The following is a 15,802-nucleotide window of genomic DNA, read 5'->3' as shown; positions in this document are numbered from 1 at the left end:
TAAGAAAGATATAAGGCAACAAAACTTCAAAGCGATTCTGCGTTTATTGTTTAATTAATTGGTCATTAACCCTTAGAGTGCTGAATACTCGGAGCCTATGCCATCCGTACGGACGGCATGCTGCCAGCGCTGACGATCGCTGTGGACTAAATACTTTTTCGCTATACTGAACTCTGTTGATTGACTATTTAAAGCGCAAATCGTAATAAGTTATAGTAATTCATTTGCGCGAGATTAAATGATTCAAGAGCGTTATTTTTTAGTATTAATTATTTATTATAAACATTGAAATTTACAATGAACTAGAATTTGGGTAGTAAACTAGAAAACAATAAACTAGAAAACTAAATTTAGTAAATATAACACAAGTTAATAATTCAATTGTGCATGAAAAATTTCAAAACAATTATCGATACATAATCCGACATCGCATTTTCTGTCGTTCCTTCTCTTATTTTTCACACAAACAACACACTTTCTTCTTGATAATTGTGTTGTGCCGGCACGATTATTCTACCAAATGTCCAAATTGGACAAATTGTGAATGCAAAGTATTAAATAAAAAAAAAAAAAAAGAAAAGACAGTTTCTTCAAACGCAGCATTAACATTGAAATGCATTTATATTTATCTCACACAAACGTAATAGTATTACTTCTGCGTAGGTGCTCGGAAAAATTGACAAACGCATATATCCGTCCTTAGTCCACACCGATGACTTCCGCCAGACGCATATATGCATCCATAGCACTCTAAGGGTTAATAAACTAGAATATTGCACATAAATATCCTACGAAATCCTTCGTTAAAGATTCTTATTTAGAACTAATGTAGTCTATAGACTTTTAAATTAATATGTTCTCGTTTAAAAGTATCTTGCATTTTGTTTGAAATGTATTTTTAATTATCGAACAACTGAGAGCGTTCTGCTGTACAAGAAGTCGCAGTACTCAAAGGAAATTGCTGTTTACTCTTTAGCAGGCAGGGTTAGTAAATTTACACTAAGAATGCTCTTGGAGCTCCTTATGAGGGAAAAATCGAATTACCACAAGGAATGATCACATTAAAATATCTAGACAAAGGAACGAAGAAAACGAAAGAAAATAAAGAAGTGCAATAGAAAATAATATTCTCGCAATAATGTGAAGTGAATTTTACTTTATGCGAGCTGATCGCAAACTTACGAGAACCTGTATAAAATAAATTAACTCGACCTCTACATTATCAATCCGAAACTCAACTTATATTAATTCAAAGCTAAGTCGAATTATTGTTACCTGAACCATCCATATTATTAATTTTCCTTCGAACACGTACCGATAGAAAATTTGGAACTACTATCCGCTCCATGAAACCTAACAGTCCAAGCAGATACCAATTTTCTATTAGAAAAATTAATGAAATAAAAGAAGCTATTATCGATACATTAATTTTCAACGAATAACAAAATTAGTAGCAGATTTAACGTAGGTATAATTAAAAAAATCATTTCAAAAAGTAAATCAATCTTTGGACAGTGATGTATACAATCATCAAACGTTATTTTCATTCTATAATGCTAACTTCATTTATTATAACTACATACTGTATACTTATATTTATTAAATAATAAATGTATAGTTTGAAAATTTTATCTCACTTTCACGAAATTTCACCGATATTTCGACCGTGTTCCCGAAATAGATGGGCGCATCGAAATTAAAATACATTCCCTCGCTTCAAAAGAAAGTAAGACAAAGGGAACGAAAATAGTTGTACACGTACGTAGAGAAGAGAGACGTTGACAACGAACGTCATTAATCGAGAAAAAGTCACGTCGCGGGCCTACTCGGAATATGGAGCAGAAACGGTTCGTTTCGAGTGCGGCTGCATTTAGGGCCGATGCAAATACAAACACAAAGGGTCTGTTGCGCGCGTGGAGAACGAGACGTTTTCCAGCTTGTGGCTGCTCGTGCTTGTTCAACCACGTTCTCCAGAGTATTTTGTGCGAAAGTAGGTGCAAAAAGGAGGCTGAGCATAGAGTGGATTGCTGTATCGATTTTTCTCCATGAACGTCGCCTTGAGTATTCGACTTTATTCGACAAGATAATTACCGAAATTTCCATCCCCCGGTCGCTTTTGTCGCCTATAATTTCTCCACAGTCATTTTACAATTTTGTGCCAAGGGAACGAAGCTATTCAACGAACGAGCGAAATATTATTGTGGTTGCCTATGAAGAATGGTTATTAGCCCGTTTTATTCGATATAAATGAGGTGTTTAAAGCGGCAAGACAAACATGAAGAAATATTAACGAGAACGAATATCGGGTAACTATCATTACGACATTACGACATTCTGCTTTTAACTTTTTCGAAATCGAATATTGTTTTGAATAATATTATCAATCGAATATATTATAGTTTTACAGAGAAGGCGTAGTACACTAGAATTAGCAATAGTTTTACTATAGACAAACACATTTATCGCTTAACATGTGATAGCAACGAATATTCGATGAAACCAAGCACACATTTGCGTCGGCAATAAAGTTGAAACGATACGCAACGGAATAGCAACGTGTGCATTAATATCAATGGAAACGCTAACAAAAATTCTCATTATTTTGTATGATACGCCAAAATATTTGAATACTCACATTTTAAAATTTCGTTTGCATCATAATGACACATGATTCATTATGATTACATTAGTTAAATTTGAAACAGATTCGAAAATGGTGTCCTACCACGCCGCTTTCCCCAGAAGAGGCCTGGTGTCCGTACGGATTTCCTCCACGTTAAAAAAAGAAAAAAGATTCGAAAATGTACGTAGAATGAAAGTTACACGACATTTATTGCAAACATTTTTCTACAAATTTGCTACAAACAAATTTTCTATCATAACTGTCCGTATATTTTCGTAACTCGCTATAAACTTTGAAACTGCCAATAACATTTCTAGATGTCTGCTCATTAATCGATCTCATTAATAAAGTCAAACGCGAAAACGAAGAAGAAACGTATTTACGTTCCGTGAAAACTAAAGGCGATATTTCGCTAGTCGACGTTCAGATGGTCGATCTAGAATCTGGACGACAGGCTAGCTCATTGTCCGCCACTCAAACTCGATCGATCAAGGGTAGATACCATTTCTCTGGTCTCCTTTACTTCCCTTTCGTTGCCTGGTCGTTGTATTATCTGTCTCGACACGCGCGACTACGTGTCACAAAACTATTGTGCGCCTTCCCACGCAGTGATGCAAAATGGAACGAATGCCGAAAGGAAAAAAGGAAACTCGGCAAAAGGTCGACAAAAACTCGCCGCGGGAAAGCGCGAAGTTTCTACGAAAGCCGCGTTGAAATATGCTCTGTAACGTGAAAGGTGCGGCAAGTGTTCAAAGCACAAAGCACAAAAGTACCTTCTTCGTTGTAAGTTGTTTAATAGTTATATACTTTCAGTGAGAAAAGCTACGTCTAAAATATCGCGCAGTACATATTTTCATGTTTTTATTAAAAACTGTGGAATTTATTTGATATAACGTTTCCTTGTATAACGTATAGTTGGTTGATTCGGATAAGAAATGCAATCCGAGGAAATTTTTCTTCATTAAGCTAACTTCTTTATTACAACTGAAATGAAAAGTCGTGCATATCAATATTATAGTCAATTCTCCTACAACATAGTGAGTTCGTTCCGTGTTGTATCGACACTGTGTTTTCAGAGTACCATGTTATAGAAACGTTGCGTGAAATTCGTTCATATTTTCCTCCAATTGGAGAATTTTTTTAATAATAGAAAAACACGTCTGGATCGAAAAAGAAAAATACAAGAGGACAAAACGAATGCATTAAGATTAACAAATTTTATCGAGCTCACTAAAAAGAAAACTATAAAATACTTAAGAGAAACGTTTTCCTTTTCGTGGTAATATTTTCTCCCAACTCTTCGTACTAATAAAAGTCCTGCAATTAGTTTCTAAAGAACAGTGTCTACGACGATAACACAATTTAGAAAAACAAATGGCAAATGCTATCAATTTTTTTTCGAAAATACAATTCGTTTCGTTAAAAAACTTAGGCACTTATTGGAACTTCTGATGAGTTTTCTTGGTCATTTTTTCCATAAATCAGATTCGCGTGGCGTATTATCGATGGTTAAGTTGGCGAACGACAGGCGGAATGATCACCGGCTCGAGTACCGACTACAAACAGGCGAAATGTGTGTCATCAAAAATTTATACAGTAGACCACTCGAGTTTGGAACAGTCTCGTTGACCTTTTTACGGTTCCGGGCGAGCCTCGTGATTATACAGGGTGGTTCGATCGAACGCTGTTCCGTGAAATTACCCCAAACAGCGACGTGATTCTTTTACGATCATTGAACGGTCGTATTGTTCAAGAATTTACGACAAATCTCCCGAGAGTGTTCTTCGATTTTTAAATGAGACAATCGTGCAGGGTTTAGAAATGGCGCTGATGAGGAGGGAGGACTAAATCTGATCTTATTTAAACGATACAAGGGACCAGAAAATCCGAGATTTATCGTGAGATAAAGTCTGAAGAAGATAAAATCGTCCAGCTTTTGTATTAGCTATATATAAATGGAACAAACAGGATGAATATACACGTTAATCGATATTCTTGAAAGCATAGTGTTGCTACATTTTTGTGACATAATTAATAAGGAATTTAATCCATTTATAAGATATAATGCAAATAATAGATCCTAACGAAAATAATTGAAAAGTATTTCAATTTACAAGGAACAAATTTGAAACATAAATACATTAGTTTAATATCAAATGACAATAGATCGCGATAAAACATAATTCTCTTAAAGATTCCAAAAATTGAAGTAACACACTTTCATACCAGTCAATTTGTTTCACGTAAAAGATCGAAGAAGAATTACGTAATTCCTCCTGTCAACCCAAACAAACCAAGTTTGTTAACTTCAAGTTTTACACACCATATCCATAATCAGACATGATCAACCTAACAACTCTACTTTTCAATCGGTTCTCACTGACACAAATGCGAGAACAGTTTCTCATCATTAGTGAATGATTAAAGTTTCCCCAGCTACCGGCTTTCCTCTTGATTTTCACTCGATTTTGATTGAGGAAAGTGGTCACGCGGAACGGAAACTCCACGAGTAGCTGATTACCAATCCGTTGGCCTGATTTCCATGGCCTTCGTTACGCCAGCATAATAAGGAAACGTGAACAACGAGCAACGATTTTACTCCTCGAGGAATCGCTTCTACATCGATGTATCCAGCTCGCTGGTGGCCTCGATCTCTACCGGAAATCAAGGGAAGAGAAAGAAGATTGGTCGCCTCGCGAGAATTAATAGCTGTCAGCTGTTTACTACATAGTAAGCCAGAGAAAAACAATCTGGAACGATCGAGCCGTCGTTCTCGATAATCCACAAGCGGATATAATCGATCGATAGCGGTTCGAGACCGGTTTCATCGAGACGGCAACTGACCTAGTGACAAGGGTTTCCTTAAACGATGGAATTTGATCGATGGCTTGGTTAAGTCCACTTCCAGGATTTTTTTTCTTTTGTGTACATGGAAGATCATTGACTCGATAATACAACAACACACGAGTCGTGTTGAATCAAATAGAGCGATCCCATGAAACTGTGTGAAAATTTAAGGTTGAATTATCAGTTCAGAATAGAAAGAATTGTTTGAAATGGAATTAGATACTATAGAGTGTTGAATAGTATGATGTACACATCGTAAATGAAGAGATATCAGACATTTTTCTAGATAGAGTCGGGTAGTTTGCCACGTTAATATTCCAAATTAATTTCCATATTAATGAGTCGACAAAGTATAGTTTTTTAGTTAATATACTTGAACTTAATTGATAAGCATGTAAATATAATGAATAAATATAATGACGTGCCAACACCTTTGTAGTCACTGTAAATTATCTATAGACATTTATTTCTTTGCAGGATCCTTCACGATTTCTCTACAGTTTCTTTGTTCTTTTCATTTTCTATCCGTTCTCATCCTGTCTTGCTCGTGTACGACGATTATCCTGCAACAGGGAGAACCGTTACCTTACTCAAACCGGACAGGAGAAGGGCAGATGCCTACAGGTGAACAGGTGAGTGGGCAGACGACAAGATATATCGGTAACCTGCCGATAATGCGACCGCTTTATCCCACCGTGATATCAGTAATCGTATCGACAATTCGACTATTTTATTGCTTCGAAAAAACACAAGGAAATATTATTTTTATAAAATGCTTAGCTTCTGGCTCTGGCACTTGTCAGAAATATTTTTAGATAAATTTATCGTCATTGCTAAGAGTCTTTGGCACAATCGAATAGTAGTGACGTTTCCTGTAGCATCTAACCTGTAGAAATTTGTAAAATAAAATTCGATATCGCAAATTGAAAAGATATTCTATTAATATACTAAATAATCGATGGTATTTCAAATTCGATACACAATTTAGATGAAAAATTTAATCTTCGTGATAGTTATAAGATTAACTCGATTCATAAATTCATTCTGTAATTAAAATGGTATCGCTATTCGCATCAGTAGATACAAAGTACTTTACCTATCGCCTTATCGAATCTTCCTTTGACCTAAAACCAACCGCTAATTCAAACTGAAACTGCTTACCACGAAAAGCTGAACAAACACTTTGATGTCAAATACTCGGATACTGCTGAAAGCACTAAAATTACCAGAAACGTACTGTTCTGAAACAAACGATAATTCACGAGACAAACAAATTTTAACAAACTCGAACCAACCACTTTACTCTAATTATCTGAAATTCTGATAATCCAAATATGATATATTTCACGATGAAGAAGCAATCATGAATATTAAGGCACGCGCGGTGGTTCATAAACAAAATTTAGTAGCTCAACTACTATCTAGAAAATGATTTATTAGTTTATAGATTGATTAGTTTCTACCCTCTGGTTCAACTTTAACATATTACAATTTATTCGTACAAAAATTAATTATTTCATCTATTGAAAGAACCTGAGTCATCGAATAATAGGCTGGCACGTGACGAAGATCCAACGATGAATGAACAAATCTCTGTTCCTCACTCTCTCTTTCGATGTGTCCATTCTTGAAGTCCGATTGCGGTTCGTGTGTTCCCATTTGAACGAGAACGAACCTCGTTCCAGTGACCATATACGCGCGGAGCTCACTGCTATCCATCATCAGGTAACCTTCATTCCAGGTGAAAAGATACGAAAAACGAAACGATCTATCAAGTTATCAACTTATCGCTTCGACATGCTGTTACTCGAGTGATGAAAGAAGAAAAGGTAAAAAGGTGAGAGCCTTGGAGGGAAAGATGGAACTTGGTGCTTTTTAGAATTCCTTGGGATAGGAAGCGAGGATGTTGTAGATAGTAACGATTGAAGTTTAGTTGATAGTAATTAGCAGTTTTGATATACTGGAGAATTAAAAATTAGGATATATGGAAGCTGGAAAATTTTATAGCTACAAACAAAGAAGCTAAAGACGCAAAAATATCGCAAGACAATTTTCACAAACGTTAGAAGAATGAAAATTTTCGCTCCAAGATCGGTATCGTTTACATTAATTACGTGAAATATTACGCACTCTTCTATCACATACACATGTATATTCAAGAACCAGCGATCCAACAGCTAAAATAACCGATTCTCTGGCACATCTCTCTGAGGTCACTAACTGCATAAAAAAGCGAACGACGTCCAAGCGGACGAGTGCATACCTTCATCGACCTAGAAGAAATCGTCTTAACGATATCGCATCGAACGAAGTTTGTCCACTTGGCTAAAACCCAGGCTTCGTTTCCTTAATTTACCAACAACAATTTCCAGCTAGCCCGAAGAAAACAAAAGATCTTCACGATACGAAACAACCGGACCTTCGAATGCTAATGTAACTACCGTGGAACGAAAAGCTCCTGGCACTGATTCGGCATACGGAGGCGCCCGGTGCTTATTTTCTTAGTGGAAGATCGCCAAAAGACACTCGACACACTTCGTCGGGCCGTATTTGCGCGTAGGAATTCGTAGAAAAATCAGTACAGATAGAGAAGGAAAGACGATTGTATGATAGTTGACATCATCGCGGATACGTTTATCGATGTCGCGAATCTAAAGCCACGTACTCGCCAGTTAACAAGTTGATTACCACGCGAATTTCATATATTTTTCTCTGGAAGCTGCAATAGATTAAAATTACCCTAAGATTTCATTTTTGCCAAATATATTGTATTCTATATTTTTCTGACAATGTTATCGAAATCATTTTAAACATTTTTAAAATAAATATTGTTGAAAAGGATGATTAACATAAAATAAAATAAAGCGAATTAATTATCCTATAAAATTGAATAAAGCGAACCATCGGTGACTGCAATGGCAATCGACGTGTTAAAAATTAACAAAAGTGTCCGGATGCTTATGAATTTCAGAGAACTATGTTTCACGAACATATTTGCGAACAGTGTGCAAACAGATGACAAATAGACGAACTGTTAGCAAACACCAATGAGAGCTTCGATTACTACGACGTAAACATCACGTGTTACGTTCTAAAATTGATTGACAAAGACTAACAGAGGCCCAGAGAACATGTGGAGTTTACACGACCGCGATTTTGTACGCAGAACTGTTTGTATGCCAATAACGTGATTTAAGCAGTTCTAAATCCAGTATGTTTTCGCTTGGAGATTCAATGGAATTTAAACTGATCTGGATTTGCGATCGAATTCCTTGATAATAAATCGTATATCAAGCTTTTTTATCGTCGCTGTTTCTATTCTGGAATCTTAATGTCAAGGATAGAAAATAGCATACTAATAAATGTAGATTACGCGTGAGTGAAAAGTTACGAATGTTTCGACGAAATATTTCGAACGAATGTTCACAATGACCTTCCACGCTGAATATCTAACTTTGCAATCTAATTCTCTTTCTCTTTTTATAAAAAATTAAATTTGAAGATAAAAATTGTTACTAAAGTGAATACGTAATAAGAAACCTATCTATAACCATTCTTTGAATGCCGAATATGATATTCATCAAGCGACGTTTGGAACTGGAAAAACTCGTTTGAAAATCTATTTTCCTCAGCAACGGCATCGACGAAAATTTGATGCGAGTTCTAAGAATCAGCGAACCGAGGAGCAGGTCAAAACTGTCAAAAAGCTTTCTACGAGCTAGCAGCTGATTTGCATTCGTGGAATTCAATCGCGTCGATTCTGTTCCATTGAAAGGATGGCTGCCAAAATTCCTCGCGTACACCAGTCACCCTCGCCGCACGCGGCCGCATCTATTTGCAGCGATAGCATTCCGCCGGTGTGTTTTACCCGCCTCTTGTATCGGCCGGATAATCGCGTTTCTAAAATTACTCCCAGTCAGCTCGTTCGTTTCGCGAGGCCAACTACCGTTCCTCCGGACACGCGCGAATGGCAACCGCCACCTTGCGAGTGGAAAAATTGCTCGGACGAAGATACGGACGGAATTGAAGGAAATTTGATTATTTTGAAGAAAAGAAAATGTGATGTATAGGCCGCGAATTTTTGTGCATTAACCAGGAATCTGAAGGTGCAAAAATGCATAGGATGTACATGATATGCAAAAATATATGAATTATCCAAAGTATAGTATTCATTAGAATATTCGATAGGTGGAACGAATTTCTACCTCGATTCCCTTCTTTTAATTATCTTCGTAGAAATATGAGTTTGCACAAATGTTCGCAGTCCAGTGATGAAAGATGGTGATATTTTTGTTTTCCGCGTCGGAACCTTGGATCTTAATGTACTTGTACGTCATTATCATGTGGATCATTGGTGATAAGATACAGTTACTAAACCTCTAAATAAAGGTAGTTTTCGATTCGTGATGGTGATGTGGAATAAATGTGAAAATATATTGCAGTGGTAAGAATTGGAATAAAGCGTTGTTCTTTCAAAATCAAATGTTTCGAGGTAACTTCTCGATTTGATTTTCAAGTTTTAATACCTTTAGCGAACTGATTTGTTCCATCGCAAACTGTTTGAAAACGTAAGCACTATCGCGTGGACGATATCGTAAGTATATGCTTGAGGAACAATAGTTGAATATTAGAAAGATGATGTGTACTTTGAAAGTTGTTGCAAAAGACAATTGCAAACGAATGAAGAATATAAGCATTGTCGCGTGAATAACACGTGCGCTAGGGGGACGATTATTAAATATTAGAAGGATAACGTGTAATCTGAGAGTTGCGTAAAAGACAGTACCATTGTAAACGATTAGAAAGTGTAAACATTGTCGCGTGGATAACTGACTATGTACCTCAATATTTAATATCTCACGAATATGATACTGTTGACAGTACAACTAGTTGTTCTGTTTATACTCTACGAATGTGCTACATACCTTGAAAAACAAACCACTGAAAACAGCGCTAAAGAAAAAACTATTAGAAACTTGTAGCTGACAGCTTTAAGAATATTTACAAGGTTAGATGTTTTTCGGAAGGAAAAGTCTTTTTCGAATGAAGCACAAAAGAGTTAGATTAGTTTTCGTAACACACGATGATTTAATAAATAAAGGACCAAATAATCTAAACGACTAAACCACACTAATAATTGGAGAAACACGTTCATTCGTAGTCAAATGATACAAATTTCCTTTTTCTCACAAAGATAAAAAATCCAAAGAATCCGATCACTTTCCAACAATGCTTATTGAAGGTCCAACGAACAATGGAAGTTTGATAACTTCGACTGATGCAAAGTTACCGCGAAATGTTAGCTGACACTCGTTATAATTATTACTGAATGCTCACAGTGTTTGACTAACGTAACGTTTTTCTTTACATCGATTCGAAAGTGCTTATAAGCTATGGACCTCCATCCAACGTATCAATAGAAACTGTTTAACAACCGCGCGACAATGGGCAAACAGCGGTCAACGTTGTAAACGATCGTCTAATAACAATATCGTTTTGAATGCATGGATTCAGCCTAAGAGTTTTCAACAATTTGATTAAAGAAGCCTTGTTTTAACGCGTGACAAGAGGGATTGATAGAAATCTTTGCAAATTCCAAACGAACCGTTCGTTGACTTACAAAGAACGCTATGAAATTGACGATGAAATTGCAGAAATTTTGTATATTGTTGGAAAGAAAAGAGAAAAGAAAGAGTACACTTACAAAAATATTTTTAAAAACGATGCTGACAATTGAAAATTACAAGAAAATAACGTGACGAGTACATTGTTGATTTTTCGGTTAAGGGCAAAATAGCTGAAAATGAAAAAGAACCAGGTAAATCCAGACACAACGAAGTTTTTAACGATAAAGAACATTTTCCTATTACATAAAACGTCACTTTTAACGTCGTGTACGCACGCAGAATTGAAGTTTATCGAGAAGTTGTTTAAAAAATTGGCTACTCTACTACACGAGTTATATTACATTTTTATCGTACAGTCGTCATGTTTTAAAAGCCTTTGAACGATGAAGTTACATCCTGGGAAACCTCCCTGAAAAATATTGATATTTTCACGTAACTCGAGAATGTTTAAATAAACTTCTCCATTGTATTGAATTTTTACGGAACGTGGAACTCGTTTTTCTGCAAGAAATCAAATTTCGCATGCTTTTTTATCGCGTTTTAAAATTTATGCAAAAATTGCACAATACAATAAATTAATTCATGCCAGTGTATCAATTGAATGCTGCATTCTTGCTGTTTACTTAGTGGTAAATGAAATTTATTCAAGCACTGGGAATATTTTATAAATGGTTCTGTGTTTTAATACAATTCACGGTAATTTGTTTAAAAATGCAATTTCGTTATTTACCAATACATACCCGTATATAATACATGTATGTGACTATCTAAAATTGTCTGCGTTATTAAAATATCATGGAATATGAAGCGTGTATAAATTTGCGAAAAATAGAGAATTCTCAATTTACAAATCATAGATTTCTCGATTACATTCATCTGCTACTTGTATCTTCCAAAATGACAGATAGGACATTGCAAATATAATGACATTAAAAAATATGTAATTTACACTGTTATATCGCAAAGGATAGAACCTAACAAACACGAAAAAGGTATCCCGCTGGGGGTAGCCACCCACATGATAATCAAACAGCTAAAAAATTCTACCAAATGTCCAAATTGGACAAATTGTGAATGTAAAACATTAAATAAAAAAAAAAACACCGTTATATCTGACAGTCTGCTAGCATCACGAGAGGGGTAAAGTTTAGTGATAGAAACTTGCAACTCCTGTCACGAAGTTAACAGATCAATTAACTATAATTAACGAGTTTTACATCAATCTAGTGGAATACTCATCTTGACGAATTTTTTCCTAATTATCCATTATTATAAAACTCTCTTTAGACTTTGAAACTTACCTTATTATCTTTTTTTATATCTCAAAATTAAACGGGCTTTTATCAAAGACGACAGGGATGATTACGGAACTAGTTTCCTCCAGCAGTTTTCTTTCTCTTCGTTTTTGCAAAGGAAAGGATCGTAGCGCGTAAAAATAAAAACGGGGCGGAAACGCTGATTCTACGATGTTGCATCCCCTGCAGCAACGGGAGTAACAAACCACGCATAATAAAATGTGTTAAACACCGGAACTGAAAGGTTCCTCGACCGCTAGATTGCATCCAGTTCGCTGACCCTTTGGAACCAGCGTATCGATCACGCTCGAGCCACTCCTTGCGCGTTCTGCACCGTGTTTATCTCCAACCGTGGAACCAATATCGCGGCAACGACACTTCGATTGTACCTCTGCGACGATTCAACGTGATGATACTCTTAAGAGACCTGCACACGATTGATAATATCGTCCATAACACCGTGTTGACAATAGTACAGTGTGATCAAGAAATTCCTTCTCTACCTCGTATAACGAAATGTGGATATAACAATAAAAATAAAGCGTTCCCTGAGAACATGATAAAGAATAAAGGAATAAAGGAATAAAGAAGAAACTAAAGCTGAAGAAAATTCAACCAACGATGAAACTGTACCCAGTAATCATAAAACAATGTCGGTGGAACTTAAGTTTAAGTGATTCTGACAGTGGTTAGATTCTCGTTTCGTTCGTCTTTTCATTTTAAATTATTCTATACATATCCGGTTCACTTTTAATATTCAAGCCAACTAGAAAATATTCCGAGTTTGAAACGACCAGGAATTATATTCATCTCTTACACATGTTTTATCATCGTGACATAATTAACTCCTACTCAAACTTGGTTCTATCTCATGCCACAGTATATGTATATCCATTCTTCCTCATACTACTAAGCAGTCACTTAACATTCTGTCTATCCGTCGAAAGTATTATCCTTGAAAAAAGTTATCAACCAGAAAGCACCACTTCGCTATCACTTTACCAGACAAAGAGTTCTAGGCTCAGCCTTGGAACAGATAGGCAACGGCTTGACTCGCCTCGACACCTGAAAACAGGCCACTTGGCCTAGCTGATGAATAGGGATAGCGTCATCGACACAGGAAATTGCATCGTAGTTGACTGCACCTACGCGTGGTTTATCATTCGGCCAACTGTACGATCGCCGATACACTATCCAACGACAGCATTCGTTAGCATCGTGAACTGACAAAGTCATGAAAGCTTGAAATGTACGATCGACCTTCTACGAACACCTACCAAAGCGCTGACACGAGCTTCTTTACGCGTGAATGTCACCAAGGTGTCGTCAACGATTTAACGTACGTTGTTTTTCGATTAATGCTATGTGCAAATATCAAAATGACCGAGATAATTAAATTTCCATTCTTGTTTGTATCCTTCGCCTGGAAATTTGAATTTTATGATAAAAAACACAGTTTCATTTCTATCTGAAGTATTTATTTTTCGAGCATTTTTTAATCCGGTACTTTTAGTCGGTTTAATTTCGTAGGATTTATTTGTGAACTATAATGTAATAGTAATCGTAATTGTTCGTAAGATTTCTCACATAAAGGTGCATTTCAAACGGAATTAATCTGGAGTTTGAAAGAATTTTGTTGAGAAGGTTAATATAAAAATAAAATTAATAGGATATTCAAAGGTTTTTTGATGAAATTTAAATTCTATTATACAGGGTGTAGTGTTGACGACACAGCCGTGCAAGAGGTGGTAGTACGTGAGAAAATAAGTCGAAAATATGGAATAAATTTTGTTCATTTTAGGCTTGTTTTCGAGAAAATCCATTTATGTTGAAATTTTACTCATTTATGTGGAAACTTATATGTTACATTAAAAGTTTATTCCGAAAGCAATATAAGTCTTCCACAATTAAAAGCGAGGATCATTTTGGCGTTCGAAGAGATAAATACGGAAAATACGTTGGGAAGCGTGCATGAAAATTTAATTCGGAGAGCACACCTGTGCATGTAATATGTAATATTTCAACAATTTTTGCATTAATACAGTAAATCTTAAGAATTACATGCTTTGTTATTACTCATAAACCGCCGATATATGGTTTGTACCGCGATCTGTTTAACCACGACATAGTCAAATGTATGCGTATTCGGAGGAAATAGAAAATCGATTTTCTCGAAAACAAAGCCTCGAATGAAAGAAATTTATTCCATATTTTCGATTTATTTTCTCATGTACAATCAACCCGTCCACGGTTGTACCATTAATACTGGGACACCCTGTATTTGAAAATACCGAAATAATTATTGAATTGTTTAAATTATTTGAATATTTCATTTCAATTTTAAATTACATAAAAATCATACTTATATATTCTCTATAAATATTTAATTATTTATAAAGACTTTAATTAAACGAATGACTAATTATCCTTCCGAAATATCACATTTTCATTGAAAAATGTTCGCGTGTATCAAAAGAAGCTACCTGAAACAAAATTTCCAATGAGAATCTGCAACACTCTAAATATTGAGAACTCCACTTTCAAGTTGTTAAATTCTCCAATTCTAATTAAATATCGCCCAAATGAAACTGCAAGTCGCTTTAGCTAAATGTGTCCCACTTCTTCCAGACAACTAATTATTCTAAATTCGTCAGCTAATATCGACCATTATCATCATGTCCCAATGAAAATAAATAATCGTGATGAACAGCTGAATTCCTTGGACATGTGTGCCCAGGCAGCACGCATCGTGTGCACACTGTGCATACACGAGACGCGTGTGCTTACGCATTGTTGGTGGCTCCTCGGCAACAAGACCTCTCTCAGTAATCGAGACTGGCCTGCTTCTATTCTCGTGTCGGCTGACAGGGTAAACACTCGCGGTACCAACGACCCTGTCGCAACATGGCGCGGTCAAGGTTTGCCCAGACCTTTCCAAGGCTCCTCCCGTTCAAGTTTCGAGGAGGGTGGGAGACTGCGTATATAAGCGTCTCGTAAGTCAAACCGATCAATTACACTTGTATACATTATATAAGTACACGATTAATGTTCAATTCTCGAAAAAGCAATTATGTACTTGGATTCATGAGTACATTAGCTGCAAGAAGGTGACGTAGATAATAGTAAATCTTAAATAGTGTCTATCTATAATCTGAAATATACTATCTATAGCTTTTTCAACTTATCAATTTTTGGCAATGTTGGGAAGATCGTTGGCATTTTTAAAAATCTTTTTTTTTTTTTTAATTTTGAAGTCGTTTGTATTCAGAAGTTTACAAACTTCATTGCGAAATATATATTCTGTATCGTAGAATGAAAGGTTACTGGATTTTTTAGAAATATTTGAAATATGTAGAATTTTAGCGTAAAGTATTTACGCTAAATACAGCACAATTGCTTCCCTAAGTTAA

At 35.8% G+C, this 15,802-nt stretch overlaps 1 protein-coding gene across 9 annotated transcripts in view; it reads right to left on the bottom strand.

The window, feature by feature from the left end:
• LOC122565961 (phosphatase and actin regulator 4B) overlaps positions 1 to 15,802 on the bottom strand; it is a 395,355-nt gene that overhangs the window by 279,830 nt on the left and 99,723 nt on the right. The gene's annotated exons all lie outside the window — the stretch shown is intronic.

The sequence above is a fragment of the Bombus pyrosoma genome, linkage group LG3 (genome assembly GCF_014825855.1).
Source record: "Bombus pyrosoma isolate SC7728 linkage group LG3, ASM1482585v1, whole genome shotgun sequence".
In the NCBI taxonomy this organism is placed as follows: Eukaryota; Metazoa; Arthropoda; class Insecta; order Hymenoptera; family Apidae; genus Bombus; species Bombus pyrosoma.
This window is presented reverse-complemented; position numbering and strand designations above follow the sequence as displayed.